This window comes from Heterocephalus glaber, unplaced genomic scaffold (assembly GCF_053883595.1).
Source record: "Heterocephalus glaber isolate CG9 unplaced genomic scaffold, H.glaber_assembly_v1.0 deba00000943, whole genome shotgun sequence".
NCBI classification, from domain to species: domain Eukaryota; kingdom Metazoa; phylum Chordata; class Mammalia; order Rodentia; family Bathyergidae; genus Heterocephalus; species Heterocephalus glaber.
The window spans coordinates 13,004,550-13,022,724 of NW_028258175.1; the positions used below are offsets into that span (position 1 = coordinate 13,004,550).

Here is an 18,175-nt window from a genome sequence, read left to right on the forward strand (position 1 = left end):
TTAAGATTGTGAGTTGGACTCAATGATGAAACTTCTGGGAATCTATTCTTAGAGAGTCATGATATAGTGTGCACAAAATTAGCTATAAACATTTTCATCGCAATGTTATAGTAGCAAAGAAAATGTTAAATAACCTGTGCCCAAATTAGAGTCTTCATTAAGCAAATTATGGTATATTCATGCAACAGAACAGTATAAAGATCATTAAAAGTATTTAATTTCTTAGGAAGATGTTCACAATATATTAAGAATAAAATGAGCATATTTAAACATTGTATATATTATACTTTACGACTTTTAAGAAGGGTATACATACATTTATGTCATACAGACAAATCGTGGGAAGAATATACATCAATATATATAGTTGTGTGTGTGGTTGTGTTGTGTGTGTATGTGTGGTTGTGTGTGCATACCATACTGTGTGCATGCATGGCTGTGTGCATACCCATGTGTGTGTTTGTGGTTGTGTGTGCATGCACAATTGTATGTATGTGTGGGTTGCTTCAGCGTGCAGTTGTCCTCCCTTATCTGCAATTTCACTTTGCATGGTTTCAGTTACTTGTGGTCAACCATGATCTGAGCATACTAAATGGAAAATTCTAGAGATAAATAATTCATAAGTTTTAAATTGTGCACCATTCTGAGTAATGTGATGAAATCTTGTGCTGTTCTGGCCTCTTCCATGTAGGGCATGAATCATCCTTTTGTTCAGAGTATCCATGCTGTATATACTACCTGTCCATTAGTCACTCACTGGACATCTCAGTTATCAAATTAACAGTCAAAGTATCATTATAATGCTGTAATTGCTCTATTTTAATGTGAGTTATTATTATCAATGTTTTGCTGTCTCTAGTTTATAAATTAAAGTTTACCATAGGTATGTATTTCTAGAAAAAGGCATAGTATTTATAGGTTCTGGTACCATCACAGTTTCAAGCATCCAGTGGGGATCTTATAATGTATTCCTTGAAAACAAAAGGGAATTACTGTGGTGGGATTATGAGTGATTCTCATTTTCCTTTTCTTTGTCAATATGTTTGCAATGAGGATAAAGTTAGAATGGGTCAGAGTTGGGGCACGTTGTCCTTGGGGAAGCCTTCCTCTTCCGAGTTCCTATAAATACTCTCCGAATGTTTTACCCATGCACATCTCAGGAGACCAATAAGCTGAACCCTAACTATGTTTCCCTGTCTGTTTTTTCTTGCTGGACTGAAAATTTCTTAAGGAAAAGAGATGTCTTGCTTCATGCCTGTAATCTCAATTTGTAGTTTAAAAATGTTAATTGAGTGGTGAATTAAGAATATCCTGCAATTTGATCTTTTAAATAACATTTATCAGCTTCCCACTGTTGAGTCAATATTTTCCTGAAATTGAAAATCATAAATAAGCTGAAATGGGTTAAGTAATTTCCTCAAACTCTGAGCTTGCAGATAGAGACTGAGGTTGGGAGAGGGTGAAGTGAGGGCCAATGTCACACAGAGGCTTAGGGCCAGGCCAGGGCTGGAGCAGCCTCATTCCTTTCCTTTTAGAGTTTTCTGTCACACTGGGTTGCTTTCTGAGCTTCCGGGTTGCCTTTGCTATGTGGAGACATCTGACAGTCTAGAAAGGGTCTAGGTAGGGCAGGAATGAGCACTGAGAAAGAGAGAAATTTGGATGTCAACAAGAAGCAAAGCTCAGAGATAGATTTTATGATGCTGTGTGTGTGTGTGTGTGTGTGTGTGTGTGTGTGTGTATACTTTATTTGGAAGAAGATGCAAGAAAACTGCACTTTAGGCTGCGCAATGAATTCAGCCTCTCTCAGAAACTGACCTCAGCCTGCTTCTTTCCTCTCCCTAATGTGCCTTGATGCTCTCCTCCCACCTCCTGAATTTGCTGGGTCACTGCTTCTCTGCTTCCACTTGGTTTCATCTGAATAGCCACTATGTTAGCAAGTGAAGTCAGGCTCCCATCTGGGGGTCCCAGTCAGTTGGTTTCTGAAAATGGACCTGTCTTCATACTTAATCTAGTCTCTGTGTACACAACCTCTGTGCAAACAGCTGGAAAATGAGTTGAGTCAACCGAGAAGCTAATCTGTACAGAGGTTTCCATTTGACACATATTTTCTTATTTAATCCTCACAACCATTCTGTGAAGAAGAGCAACTATCCCCATTCCTCAGCGGAAAACACTGAGTCTCACAGAAGAAAGACAATTTACTCCAGGGTGGCTGAGGCCAGCTGGGAAGCTGAGTGTCCCAATTGCCAGGAACTTAAATTTGCCCTCTACTATCTGGCAGGTAGGACTTAAGATACACTTTGGATGCCTGACTTGGAAAACGTGAGTTTGGTGTTTCCAGAACACTCAGGAACAAGTAACTAAAACTGAACCTGCCTCTCAGCCTTTTCTCTAAAACTTTGATGAGAAATCCAACAGCAGTCATCCTTAGGAGGCCCTTGGCCCCTCTTGGGGGATTTAAAAAAATAAGGCAAGACACGGTTCTGAGTTTCCTGAAGGTGCCATTGTTGATCACGCTTTCTCAGCTATGTCACAATGCTGTGGCCCACAGATGCTCTCAGAAGTTGTCTTTGTGGACCCTCGACTCAGTTACACATCTCCACCCTGACGCTGATAGAGCATTTTCATCAGCTCAGAAAACCCTGTATGTCCTGTCCCATTGTACTTCCCCCCACAGATGGAGCCACTGTCTGACCTCACTCACTAGTTACAGGCTTTGCTTCTTTCTGACATTCACATAAATTCAATTGTGCAGCAGATACTTCTTTGTTTCTACCTTCTTTTGCGCAACATGTATTTGAAAATCATCTATGTCATTATATTTTACCACATTTATTCTTTTTTTCGATGACTAGTATTGCATTATATGAGCATACACAATTATTTCCTCCCATATTCATAAAGCTTGGCATTGTTTTCAGTATAGGACTATCATACATTAAGATTCTATGAACATTCTTATACAAATCTTTTTTGGGGCCATATGTACTCACTGCTGTTGAGTGTAATCCTAGGACTGAAACTGGGATTATCATCTTATTTAATTTTATTGGAAACTGCCAAATTTTGTTCTTCAGAATAATTGAAGTATTTGACACTTGGGCTGGCAATGTATGGGAGTTCTAGTTGCTCCACATCCTTACCAATATTTCTATCCTTATTTTTAATTCCAGCTTAGTCCACAGAAAAACAGAACACTTAATTTTTTCATTAGAGTTTTTGTTTTTGCTCATTTGTTTCAACTATTTCTACTGATGACATATACAGCACTCAAAATTTTAGTTATGGTTTTCCATTTCTACTCTGTATTTCTCCCTCTACTTCTCCTTCTACCTTACGCCAAACCTTGTTCATTTTAGGACTGGTTGGAAAAGTAGAAAGTAATATAAATCAGGTAGCTGACTCCTATGACATTCAAACTAAAATGTGTAGTTGAGAAGTAATTATCAGAAAGACTTAATTGTAAGGCCATGTTGTACAATGGAAAATTCTGAGACACTGAACTTGGATGGAGCTGTCTCCTATTATGTGACTTTAGACAAACATTTGATATCACTGGGTTTCAGATTTATTGACTATGAAACCCAGATAGTGAAAATTAAATGGCATTAAAGGGTGTAGAAAGATACACCACAGACTAGATATTTCCTCTTGAGTACATTTCAGTCAGGTTTGGCCGTATAGTGCTGTAGAAACAAGCAGCCTTCAAATCCGAGTGGCTTAGCACCCTGGAAATTGATGTTTTGCTCATACTGTGTGTTGAAAGTTGGTTGTTGGAGCTGTCTCATCTGTCACTTAGGAACCTAGGTTTAAAGAAACTTCACCTTGACCTCAGGCTGCACAAATGATAGCACTGAGTGTTAGCTGGGGTAAGTTCAGGTTTTAAGTCACTTCTTCAATAAACTTGTGCAGTGGGAACTAACTGGAGCTACAGGTACAGAGATACTGTCTGTGCTTCCAGGAGTTCACAGCCTAATAATGATGACAATGACAGTAAGAAGTGCAGCAACTAAGAGCTGTCAAGCACAAAGCCAGTCTTCGAATTAAGAGTGTTTTATGCTACATGTGTTTTCCCAACCACAAAACTCAAATGGGCGAAAACAGAACTTTATTTTCCTATAACTGAAATTAATTTCACTCTCAAGCACTCACCTCAACTCTGCAGCAGAAAAGTGAATCAGAGGGATGTAGTCACTTGTGGTTGTAAAATGCAGCCTCTCCTGGATACTGTTCTGTTGGCCCTTGCATTCCTTTTCACCCTTCTCACCAGGCTGGGGTGACGTTCCCCGTGTGAAGCGGAAGCTGAAATACTGGAGCATACCAGACTGTGGGGAGAAGTATCGTCTCTGTCCTTACTGTGTCCACCTGATGGAGCTCTGTGTCCCTTTGCAACTTCTGCTGCTGACCATGGCTCTGTAGAAGCATTTAGTTTTCATGTAGAAGCATCGACATCCTCAACCTCAAACCATGAAAATGTTTTTGATCTCCTGATTCTTACAGCTACTTTTGTTCCTTTTTCAGAAGCTTGAGAACTGCCTTCCTGGCGTCACACTGGTATGAGCAGGATACACAAGGCTGCCGTCCATCCTATCCATCCATCAGTACCCTTAGCCATTCCTTCCCAGTGGTTGGGCACCATGCTGGATGCATAGCTTCTCTATAAATCTCATAGACCGCAGGGATATGCATCAGTGTCTCTTCTGCTCCAGGATAATCCCTACTTATCAATGGTTCCTTTCACTGTCCCAGACCATATTTATTGTTAATTTAAGGTCAATATATAGAATCCTAATGGTTTCAAAAATTCTTTAAAAAGATTCTCTTTAAAAGATGAACCAATCAGTCAGTGTTCTAGCTACAGATGGAAAACAATCAATACTGTTTTGTAATATGGATAATAGCTGTGCAAATTTGGGACTGAAATATCAGTAAAGGCCTGAAGCTAGAATCAATATGAATTAGGATTCTGTGTCCATTCATCACAAAGGCTAATCAGTTGTTGGCTTTGAGCAGAAGACTCATACCTTGATTAGATCTGTCAGTGCTAAGGAGTAAATTAAAATCTGTTTGTGCTCCACTAGTGTGTTTGAATTTCAAATGATCTGAAATCCTGGTATGATGAACCTAGAAGTTTTCTCATATTCAAAAGGAGGGCACTGGAACAGATAGCTTTTTTCTCCCAGCTATGCAGTATTCTCTTTGATAATAAGGAAGTAAACAGAATCTTAATTCATTTCTTTATGACTTAATTTTTCTGCATCAGGAAGGAATCACAGCCAGTGCTCAGTATTTAAGGAAAACATACATCTATAATTCATCTATATTCAGTCATATACTTTATAAATGTGAATCCAAAAGATACTCCCCTTAATAAGCAAGGAGGAATTTATGAGCTTGTTCTCACTCACCTCACTACCATTATTTATCTCATATTAATGGCTTTTCTACCCAGCATACTGTCCTGAGCCTATTAGCTTTTCTTTTAATGGCATCTTTCAGATTTGAGGCAAGGCTTTGGGGCTCTCAGTGCATTTGTAATTTTTCCATTGATTATGAATACCATGATTTATGTTATGGGGATGTTATGGATCATTTTGAGTCTAGTTTTGGCTCCCAGTTGGATTCAAGGTATCTGAATATGTCTTATGGATTCTACAGCATCTATGTAGATGAACCAATTTTCACGATGGGATAGAGTTGTAAGAAGCACTCGAGAAGAAGGTTTAAAAGGCTGTTATGTTTTGGGAATAGACATCCCTAGTCCCGCTCTCTCCCTCTATGGTATTGAGCCGGTTCCTTAAACTTTGGGGGGCTTGTTTGCACATCTACAAAATGAGAAACAAATATTATCAATGTTTTGAGGGTTTGATGTAATAGTGCATGTAAAGGGACTCAGCATGCTTCCCTGTACAGAGCAAGTGTCCAATCAAACTTAGCTTCTGGTGTAACATCTGCTCCATACTTGATCCCATGACCTTGTACCCAGGCATTCCATCAAAGACAGCTGCAAGAAGAACCCCAAGGAGCTGTTTGCACAGTGGATCATATGAGATGTCAAGGTGAGTCCTAGAGGTCCTGGAACCCAAGGGCCAGGAAGATATGAGTTATTACTCTTCATGATCTCATTTGTCTCTCAGACTGGTGAGATTTAGGAGAGCCCAAGGGACACATATTTGCTTCTCAGTACTCATACTTTCCCATTTCCTGGTGTTGTCCATATTGATAGAATGCCCCAGGGCACCCCACATACTCTTCAGTAAGACTAATAGCTGACATTTGTGAGCATGTACTTGGTGTCAGGAACCATCCCGAGTGCTTTATATGAACATTTCATGGAATCCTCACAATCGTCTTTTGAGGGAGGGTATAATTTTATAGACGAAGGTATGAAGGTCCAGAAAGGTGATATCACTGGCTTAACATCACATAGGCATAAAAGAGGGAGCTAGGATTCACATCTTGCCTGTGTATAGCATTCTAACTCAGTCACCCCATTGTTGACCTGTCCCATGCCCCCAAAGCTTCCAACTTTCCACCAGCTAGTTCTGCCAATGAATGGAATCCACTCATATTTGATGCTGCAATTTCAATATTCCAAATGTTCTAACTTACACAGGTTGTGGCTGCTGAGGCCATTACTACATCCACACCCAGCAAAAATGCTGGAGAAACCATACTTTGCTGTTCCAAAGTCCTTCACGTGTCACATCAGCATTAGGGCTCCCCAAGAGCAAGGATTTATAAATGATATATTCATCCACTAGTTAACACATCTCATCTTTAACTGAGGCATCTTTTGCTACCTGACTTTTACACTCTGCTTTTGCAACCTTACCTGGTATTCAGGCAATGGCTATTACCCTCCAATTACCCTCTACTGAAGGTTCTAGTATCCTCATCCTGGAAGAAAAAGCTACTGGGAAAGAATGCCCTTTGATGGTGACGGATTGCCACAATGATGGTTTCTATTCACCTGCACTGGATGGATTTTCCTCCACCTGCTGGAAGAAGTGATCTCATTCTGCAAATGCACTAATGATGCATAATTATCATCGCTGCAAGCCTTCTACACATCTGGGCAAATGGCTCCAGCTTCCATGATGATTCTCCTATTTTACCCAATTCTGTGTTTGAATGGTTCCATACTGCCCCTGGTAGCAGTAACAGTTGGCTTCTAGGTAAATTTAAATATCCTGGCTTGGTACACCTGGCTTATAACATGTGAAGATATTAGCAATCACCATGTAAGTTTCAATCATAACTTTGCTCACAGGAGGGAGATATTCTTGGTTGAATATTTAATTCCATTTTGTTAAAACTTGAAGTCATCTTAAAACAGCCCTGCCTGACAAAAATATCAACATCAGGAATTCATGAGCAATGGGACCCCAAGGTCAAGAAGAGGGAATGTGTAGTCAAATCCAGCCTTGCTTGTCACAGCAGAGTGGGGCTTTGGGAATCATTAAGCAGGCTCTGGGAAAAGTAAAGGAGATAATGCTCTTTGTATTGAAGTGATTTTACTCAATGCAAAATGCTTTTGGGAGACCATATTTGGTAATTTCCACCCATTTTGCATGTCAAATATAAGCATCCAAGTCTTCAGATGTAAATATGAAACACCATTCTTTATTTTCTGTATTTCAATTCAGTTTCACCCCAAGACCCCAAATAGCTAGGTTGGTTTTTTAAAAAAAATCTTTATTAATGAGACTTCCTTATCCCTAGGAGTTATTTAGGACTTACTGAGATGAATACTTGAAGGGTCTTTCTGTTGTGACGCACATGGTCTGAGATCAAGTGGACCCTCTTGTAATCTAAGCTGGGAGCCTAAGAGCTTAGTTTTCCTGGATCACATACTCCTCATCCTCAACTCCCTTCCTATCTTTGGAGTGTGTCAGGGGACAAATCTCCACCTCTTTCTGCCAGTTCCCCCTCCTGAGCCTGGTAAGTACTCTGGTAAATATAGTTCATCTCTTTCACTCTGTAGCCTGCTCCAGGCAAAAATTTACAAAATTTCTTTGGGATAAGAAGACAAAATAGACAGAGAAAACCCACACAGATTAATAATTCAAAAAGTTATCTGCCACAGGTAGAAAAAAATAAAATCAAACCATTAATTTCCCTCTATACTTTCTGCTGCAGCACTGAATACCCAGACTCGATGGTAATTGGAATAAGACTCACAGAGCTGCCTTCCATTTTTTAATTGGATCATTAGTGCTTCTTCAACCATCTTATCTCATGGGTATCCACCCTGCCTTTTATGGTTGAGGTGGGTTTTTTTCTCTCCCTCTTAGATCTTAATTTTGCAAATAAGACTGAGAAGTGGCATTAAGATCAGCCTCATTATCACGTTTCAGTTTGGCACTGTATTCCTCTCTCCATCTTTATTAGCAGCCTCTCTGATTTTTAAGCACATTTGCATAATTCCTAACATCCTGGGTTTATTTGGGAAGCCCTTTGATGAAGGCATCAAGGTCTTCTCTACATCGAAGGGCCCTTCATTAAGACACAGTGAAACACAGAACCAGAGAACACAGACTCTGCAGGCCGGCGAATTGCCTGAGTTGGATTCTGCTTAGCCCTTCATGGTGACTTGCGCAACTTCCTTGGGCCTCAGTTTGTCCATTTGTGACAGGGGGACGATGACAGCAGCTATCAGATACCACTTACCTCATGGCCAATCTGAATCAACCCAAGAACAACACAGTGTCCTGTATATACAACTAGGCATTGTCCTTTTCTCTTCTTACTGGAGAATGACATACACATGGGGCAGTGCCTGCATCATAGGGTAAAGCTCAAGGAGTCAGAAAGACACGTCTGAGAAATCAGAGCCCAGGGCAACAAGCCCAGCACCAGGAGAACTGCAAGAGTACTTTGATAACATTTTCTTGCCATTGACCCCTGTCCCCCAAGGAGTGGCACTCTAGTAACTTCTACCACCTGTTTTTGATCTTTATATAAATGGAGTCAGACAGTGTTTTCTATTTTTATCTGACTTCTTTTGCTTAATATTTTTGTGAGATCTGTTCTCTGTACTAGTCCCACATTTCTTTGTTATACAGTGCAAATTCCACATTAGGAATATGCTACCATTTGTGTATCCATTCCACTTTTGCTGGATATTTGGATTCTTTGCAATTTCTGGCTATAAAGTAGAACAATACACCTGAAGGCATATTTTCAGTAATTTGTATATGAATACATTTTATAGGTACATGGTTCAGCATAAAACTGCTGAGCCATAGGATGTAGATCTATTCAACTTGGGTAGACACTGCCAAAGTGTTTGTCTACATGGATATAACAACTTTTAATCCCAACAAGAGTAAAAGCGGGTTCCAGTTATTCTACATCCTCACCAATGCTTGATCTTATGAACCATTTTTTATTTGGTTATACCACATTGCGTTTTACTCATCAATTATCTAATATTTTAATTTCAACTTTTCACTTTGAAGTAATTTCAGAGATATAGACAAGTTATAAGATTAGTACAAATTTGTAGGCTCTTCACCTATATTCACCAACAATTAATAATTTTCCACATTGGTTTTATTTTTGTCTCCATATACAGATATCTGTTGTTTTTTAAAATATGAAATGCTTCTGATATCATGCCCCATTTACCACTAAATATTTCAGAATGTGTTTGCCAAGGAACCAGTTCTTTCAAAAAACACAATATAATGATCAAAATCAGAAATTTCAACATTCATGAAACTTACACTTGATCTTAGCCAAAAGGCTGAGAAGCGATGAAACCTTTGTTTCCATTTTCCTCTTCTATTTTCTCTCTCTCTGTCTTTGTCTCTCTCTCTCTCTCTTTTTTGTAATACCAGGGGTTGAACTCATGACCTTGTGCTTTCAAGGCAGGGGTGGCACCACTGAGCTAAATCCCTGGCCCTCATGAAACTTAATTATGTAACCTATAGACCTTATTAAAATGTCCCCAAATGTCTCTATAATGTCTTTTATAGTATTTTCTTTGTTTTTTCAGGCTCAGAGTTCAACTCAGAGGATGCATTGCATTTTGTTTTCACAACTCTGTAGTATCCTTTCTTTAATCTGGAGTGTTTCTTCAGTCTTTCTTTGTATTTCAGGATAGTGACATGTTTTGAAGAGTGTGAGAATGTGTGTAATTTTTGTTTATCTGATATTTTCTGATGAGATTTGAATTATATATTTTTGCTGGATCATTACGTAAGTCATAAGTCTTAGTGTCTTTTTGTAGGTATTGATATTGGTTTGTTCAGTCACTGTTGATGTTGACTTTGGTCACTTGATTAAAGACTGACACAGTCCAGGATTCTTCATTACAAAGTTACTTTTATCCTTTTGTAATTAATGAATAATTTTAGGGGATATATTCTCAGGCTATGTAAGTATACTATGTCTCATCAAATTTTTACTCACTCATTTTAGTATCTATTGATGATTCTTACTTGAATCCATTATTTTTATGATGGTTGCAAATGGTAGTTTTCTAATTCCATGATTCCTTCTTCATTAATTAGTTTGCATTCTATGTAAGAAAGTGCTTTCCCTTCCCTTCATTAATGAATTAATCATCACCATTAAGAACTAAGGGCATCAGATTAGCAAAAGCAATACTGTCATGTATGCTGGGATAGTGGATGTGGCAAAAAGAGGCATTCCAAAGAAGCAGCACTGGAGACCTGAAAAGTCAACTAAGCTAAGCTACCAAAGGAAGACCAGAAAGAGCAAGGCAGCGGGGAAAGCAGGGGTAGAGTCTGGGAGGTGAAGGAGAGAAATTCGGTGCAGCAGGTGTGGGGAGGTGGATTGGGAAGATGGACCAGAAGCCAAGGCAATTGGGCTCCCCTATGTGGAGGCTGTCCTACAAGGTCTCCCATCATGCCTGTCCTTACTCAGATTCCTACCTGTTTCTTTCAGCTATTTGTTTTAAACAAATAATGCCCAAATGTAGTGGCTTAAAACAATAATATTTTACCATTTTTAAGCTTCTGTGGGTCAGGGATGGGGCAGGGTGCAGCAGGGTGGTTTGCCCCCCCCCCCCCATGAGGCTGACATTCTCACTTGGTCGCTTTCTTAGGGGAGTGGATTGGGATTGGAAGCTTCCTTCACGTTTCTGGGGCCTTGTAGCTTCTTTACTCTCTCTACATGTGATCGCTCATGGATTCAAGCCAAGCATCGTGGCGGATTCTTAAAGTGAAACTAGAAGCTGCCAGGATTCATAGGAGTTAGTTTTAGAATAAGCACGATGTCACTTCCATTGCTTTCCATTGACAAGTTATTACGCCGACTCAGATTTCACTGGGAGAAAAAGTGGATTTTATTTCTTTATGGAGAGAGAAGAGATTCCTGAGAGGAGCTTTGGAGGACTAGTTACCGTGTCACCTCTTCCAGGAAGTCTTCCCTACTTTCTCCCTGGCCCCTTTCTGCCAACCATTAGCAATGATTGTTTTGAGGCCTTCAAGTTCATTTTATATAATGCTTTATGCTGCAGATGTTTCCAAATTTTTATAAGGGTCAATATTTTAGCTTCCCTGATCCTCAGAGTAGGTCCTAATTTACTTAATTGAATCATTAATTAATTTAGGCAATAATAATCATAGGATGGCATTTGTTAAAAGATAACCAGGTGAGATACTTTGCATAATTTGTTAGGTTCTATCTCTTGAAGATACAACCATCTCTATTTTTTAGAGAAAGAAAATCAAGGCCCAGAAAGGAAATATAAATTGCTTAAGATTGTCCAACAAATTAGGAGCCATCACCCAGGCTTGTGTGATTCTAAAAGTGTGCTGCCATCTCTCAACAAATAAAATAATCATTTATTGAGCACACACTATGTGACAGCCCCTTTGCTTAGTGTTAGGGATCGACATCCAGAAATGTGTAAATTCCTGGCCTTGGTTCAATGAAGAAGACATACAAACAAGTAACGACAGACAACACAATGATTAAAGTTACAAATATTAAATCCTCATAGAGGTCTGAGACTCCAGATAAAGGGTCTCCAACTCTGCCAGAGAAAGCAAGGAGAGACTTAACTGTGGCAGAGACATTTGAATGGGCCCTTGAAGGATAAATACAAATTTCCTAGGTGGGGTCAGGGGAGACTGATGGGAGATGAAGTTGGAGACCTGGGTCGGATTGCAATGGTGAAGAAAGGGAAGGAAAGGAAATCCGTGCAATTGAACTTCCACTGTGAATTTTCACCTGCCTTGTGCCATTGTCTCTTAAAAATATCTCTGTAAAGGATTTTATATTCCCATTCTTAGAGAGAGGGAACTGTGGTTCATAGAGGTCAAATCACATACCTGAAGCTGTATTAGATACACGGGTTTTATCTGGTAGGTATCAGGAAGCCAACCGAGGTTTTGTAAACCAAGGAAAGCCCGACCTGACCTGGTGGAGGAGTAAATGCTGGTGCTGTACAGGGGTGGTCACAAGGGGACAGAGGCACGGGGTAGAGTCCAGGGTTAGGAGACAATTACTGAGGACCTTGATGAATCCAACGGCAGCAGGGTGGAGCGGCGCTGACTCCAGGGTAACGCTTACAGGGGCACAAATCATGGGACTAAAGGATGAGTAGGATAGAGAAACAAAGAGAGGAGAGTCAAGGACAGCTCCAAACTTCCCGTTTGAAAGGCTTTCTGGCTGACACTTTTCTTCCACTGAGATAAGGAAGCAATACAGTTCACCAGTTAGCAGATTGAGGGGTTTGTCTCCTGGCTCCACTCCTTACTCGCTTCACCCTTAATCTCTCTGACGCTCCCTTCTCCCTGGATGGAATGGGGATGATACTATTACCTGCTTCCTTGGCTGCATTAAATGTGCTAACCCACGAACAGAGCTGAGCACAGAGCTTGCACACGGGAATCTATGCTGTCCTGTATTTATTCATTCACAATATTCAGTGAGGATTTGTCGCACATCTTCCACAGGTCAGGAACTCTCCTGGGTTCTGGGGATACAGACCATAAGTTAGACAATGTCCTTGTGCTCATGGAGTTTACATTCTTATACACAAGATGTGATCAAAAAGTACGGTGAATGGTTAAAAAAAATTTTTTCTTTTTTTTGTACAGCAAAAGACACATTGCCATTAATCCACCCCAAAATACTTCCCTCGCTTCAAGTACACTTATCCCATCATCCCTCTCATTTTCTGAAGAAGGTAGGATGTCCTCTTTTATGAGTGTCTTTAGTTGTGCGGTCATGGCTTTCATGGCTGCCTCAATGTCTTGAGTCAATACAAAATGTTCACCTTTCATGGTCATTTTGAATTTGGGAAATAGCCAGAAGTGGCATGGTATCAGAACCAGCAAATAAGGTAGATGATGGCACGACATAATGTTTTTATGAGCCTGCATTTCCATTGGAAGGCACTTGGCAACAGCATCCACCATATTTTTGATCATACTTCATAAAGATACTCATGAAAAGAGACTTCTAGAACTGCTTCAGAAAGTGGCAAGAATGGTGGGGTAAATATTTTTGAAGGAAGGAGTATTTTAAAAGAGGTGAATGGCAATGTATCTTTTATTGTTATAAAATTTTAAAATGTAAACATTCCTCAAGTTTGATCACATCTTGCAGTATTATATAACACATAATAATTCAAAAGTTAATTGCAGAGAGTGCTAAGTGTACGAAGGAAATCAAAAAGGTGAAGAGACAAGGAACAGCTGTTTGGGAACACATTAGATGGGAACGGTTCTCAGCTGTAAGTGATTTTCCTCACCCCCAAGCCTAGGGTACATTTGGCAATGTCGAGGCATTTTTGGTGGTCACAACTTAGAAGGGCATATTATAGGCATTTAGGGTATAAAAGCCAGTGCTGTTAACCAACCTACAATGCACGAGACAGCCCCCCACAGTGGAGAAAGATCCAGTTTGAAAGGTCAACAGTGCTGAGTTTGAGAACCCTCAAGATGGGCCCATGAAAGAAAGCCTTTCTGAGAAGGGTATTTTTGAGATCAAGGATGAGAAGGAACCAGTTGCAAGAGGAAATGATCAAACAGCAACTGCATAGCCCAGGGGAGGGAAAGGGCATTTTGTATTTAAGGATCAGAAAAGAGGCAAAGGGCTTAGGAACCTGTAAGGAAGAGATACGGTATGAGCAGAGATGAGAGAAGTTAACAGCCAGCTTATATGTGTTCCTGCAAGCAACATAATGAACTTGTTGTTTATTCTAAGAATCCTGGGGAAGCCACTGAATGCATTGAAACTAAGACAACACCTGTTAAGGTGTTTTAAAACTTGACATTTAAAAAAGCCCACACTGGTTGCCAAGTGTATTGGAGAGGGGCAAGGAAATCATCAGAAGGCTGAGGTAGTAACTCATGCAAGATATGGGGGCACCAACACTACAGGTCTTTGCAGTGGAGATGGAGAGACGTGGACAGATTAGAGATAAGTCTGGAGGTAAAGCAGACAGCGCCGAAAAACACCAGATCCTTGGGGTGTGGGAGAATGAGAAATCAGGGAAGATTCTGAAGCTTTAGCTAGAGGCACAGAGTGGGTGGTGGTGGTGTTTACTGAGTTGGAAAAAAATCAGAAGCAGCAGTTTGGAAGTTGTTTTGGACTTACAGGTTGAGGATGCTGATTCTTTCCAAGTGAACATGCAGATGGGCAGCAGATGCACAAGGTTGAAGCCGTGGAGGAGATCAGGGCTAGGGAAGGGGGTTTCGTTCCCACTCTGCCTTATAGAACATTTTACAGTAGACTCCCTTCTTGCCGAAGTCCTCCTGCATATCTTCATGCGTGCAGGTGTCTGAAGTCTCAGGGAGGCATTTTCTCAGAATCATCACCAAGCCCAACACTGTGATATTTTTAAAGTCTCACATCTTTCATACTCCTCTTTGAATCCAGGCACACATCTGATTAAGTCTCCATGAGCAACCGCAGGAAAGGGAAAAAACATCCTAAGGAACAGATCCCTGCCAACAGAGCACTGGGTTAGTCAGTGGCTACCTGTCTGCTTCTGTCTCATTCCCTTTTTCCTTCCCTCTCTCTCTTCCTTTCTCTTTCCCTTCCTTGTCATTTCTCTCTTCCCTTGCTCCCTTGCTCTTCCTCTTTCTCCTTTCTTCTTTTTCTTGCCTTGTATCTGCCAAGAACATGTCCATTCTCGAGTCCCAGTGAGCTCTGGGGACAGGGCTCCGTGGTGGGGCGCAGTGAAAAGTACTGCCCTCCAAAGCCGTAGACACTGACTGCTGAAATGAAGAATGGCGATTCTGGAGACTCGCATCCTCAGCTTGCCCTGAGCATCCTGGCTGTGTGACGTTGAGTGAGGCGCTCAGCTTCCTGTTCTTCGTTCTAAAAATGAGAGATGACAGCCCCATCACAGCCGATTCCTTCACGGAAACTGCATTAGTAATGTGTCTGAAAAGCCAGCACTTCCTGCCCCCTCCATCCATCGTGTGTCTCAGTGCTTGTCCCTCTCATGTATCATCCAGTCACCCTCCTGGCTGCTCTCTGTGGTTTTGTTCTTGCCTGTATCTTTCCCAATCCATTCTTAATACAGCTATAATGATGCTATAAAAATGTAACTCTGATCCAACCTCTTCTACAGCCTCACCTCCCACCCGCAGTGAAACTCAGAATCTCCTGCATGCCACTCCCACTTTCCTGACCGAGTGTATCCTCTTTTCCCACCTTGCTCAATCCATATCAGCCACTGAGCCTTCCTTGTATTCCTGGAACACACAAGGCAGAACCCTGTCCCAGGGCCTTTGCACTTCCTGTTTCTTCTGCCTGGAAAGTCCCTGATACTCACACACTTCCTCCCTCATCCCTGCCAGGTCTTTAGTGCAATGCCTCCTCCAAAGGGAGCCTTTCCCTAATCACCCTAACACAGATTTCCATCCCTTTGCACCTCCCCGTTCTGTCTCCCATCCTCTGAGTAACACGCCTTACACTCCAGACATTTTCCTTATTTCTCCTGTGTATCATCTGCCTTTATCTCGTGGACTGTAAGCTCAGGCAAGGTGGGGAATGTTTTTTCCATTTTGTTCTTCACCATGTCCTCCTCAGCACCAAGAAGGGTGCCTGGCACCTGCCGGAGTTGAAGGTGATCTGTCTTTCCTCCATTCCTCCCAGGCAGTGCAAAGAAGCCAAAGGTATCTGAGCACCGTCTGTTGAGTGGACGGACTCCCATACAGAGATACCCGGGAGTCCGAGCGAGCCATGGGAAGGGGCTGTTGGTGAACAACTGTGAGCGCGCTCCATGCCTCCGCGCAGGCCACTTTCCGGGCTTTCAGTATCTCCAACCTTTGAGCTCAGGCCTTTTCAGGTCATTTGCGGAGTATCCTGTCACTGCAGGAGGAGTAGCACCTGCCCTAGCCAATGGGAGTAGAGATAATACCCCTGGTCCCACCCCTTGCCAAGATGAGTGCATTCATGAGCTGCTGAGTCTGCAGTCTTTGCAGCATGGCGCCCACAGGCCAATCCGGGAGCTGTGCTCCACGCAGGCTCTCGCGCTGCCTCGGTGTCCATCCTGCCATCTCCCTTTCTTACTCCTGGCCCTAGGCTAACTATAACATTACCTGCACCTCTGTCAATGTCTCAGACTGCTTTCAGGGGAACCCAAACTAAGAGTGTTTGCAAAGGAGTTGAAAGTTTGGACCCAGCTAGGTCCCAAGGTTCAAATCCTGCCAATTTGGCCTTGTGACAAGAGCACAAGGAGCTTAACTGGCTGACTTCCCTGCGAGTGGAATCACCAAGATGGACACCCCTTCTTCTGGGAGGAGGAAGGAGGCTTGCAATGCTGATCCCAGGGCGGGGCAGGTGACGGCTATTAAAAAGTGGAAGCTGATGTTACCATGTGGCTAAATAGACTCTTATTACTCGTCTTTGTCATTCGAGGGAGGACCGGAGGACGAGGGAAGGGCAGGAAGGAGGCAGGGCCTGGACGAGGCTGAGAGACCCCTGGATTCCTCCAGTGTCCAAGCTGCTGTGGTAGGGAGTCCCTGCTTCGTGCTGTCCTCATCAACTCCTCAGTATCGCACCTCAGACACGTTTTCTCCACCTGGTGGACTGATATGGCTTGTATTCACAATGCATGCACACACAGAGCTTTTGATGTGGCGGACACATACGACTTCTTTATGCAGTTAAGTTCTTTTGACCTGTTTCACAGATGAGGAGAGTGAAGCTCAGAGAGGTTGGCTAATTTTCCCAAGGTCCTAGAGCCAGGAAAAAACAAAGTGGGTTTAGACTTAGGTGTTTAACAAGCCCATGCTCATGACTTCTCTGCTCTATTGCCTCTTGGAACAAGCTCAGCAGAGGCTAAGCAGGAACTTGGCTGCCATTCCAGCAGACGAGGGAAAAAAGGCATCCCAGATTCTGTATTTGGTAACTTAATAAATAATGCATTTAGCATAAACTGGTGAGGTGCTCCCACAGCTCCAGCCTCCTTTGCTCTCTGCAAACTCCAGAGGCTACTTTCTAATGAGGCCAGGATGGTAATAATCTCCACCTCTGCTCAGATATTCTGACTCCCAGTGTCTTCCCATGGCCAGCCGAGCCTCCCCAGAAAGAGCACAGCGATGATCTTCCTGTGGGGGAGAGCAGTTATTTTATAGAAGAGAATGACGGGGAGCCATGGAGTTTCAATTATCAGGCTGCTATACTCCCACTGCCAGGCAGGTGGAGGGAGAGAGAACTCCAGATGGGCAGGCTGCCTGTTGTACAGCAGCTAGAGGTCTCCTCTCGTCAATGTGGACTTAACGTAAAAGTGAAGTGGAAAATGGGAATTTGCAAATTACAGGCAAAGAATGGCAATTAGTTTAAATAAGCAAAAAAGATGAGTTTGAAAAACCCAACATTTTGCTAAATAAGTCAGTGCTGGGGAACAATTTTACCAGGAAGTAAAAATAAATGCTAGTTTGTATGCATTATGGAATGTGTTGTGTCTTTTCTCCAGCATGATCTACCATAGGGTAATTGTTAAGGGCATTGTCCTTGACTTCAGGCAAACAATACTGTAAATTTTCACTTCATTCCCTAATCCTGGACAGTAACTTAATCTCTCTGAACCTCAGTTTTCTCGGCTGTAAAATAAAGATAATAATAGTCCCAGACCCAAGGAGTTGAGTATGAATTAGTTAAGATAATGTATGAAAAACATTTTATATAAGAACTGACAAATAGTATAATTATTACAAACATGCATACGTTCATG

The 18,175-nt window shown here is 41.7% G+C and overlaps 1 pseudogene; it reads right to left on the reverse strand.

The window, feature by feature from the left end:
- Positions 1–9,602: 9,602 nt before the first annotated feature.
- On the reverse strand, positions 9,603–9,763 carry LOC147828678 (U2 spliceosomal RNA; annotated as a pseudogene).
- Positions 9,764–18,175: the final 8,412 nt, after the last annotated feature.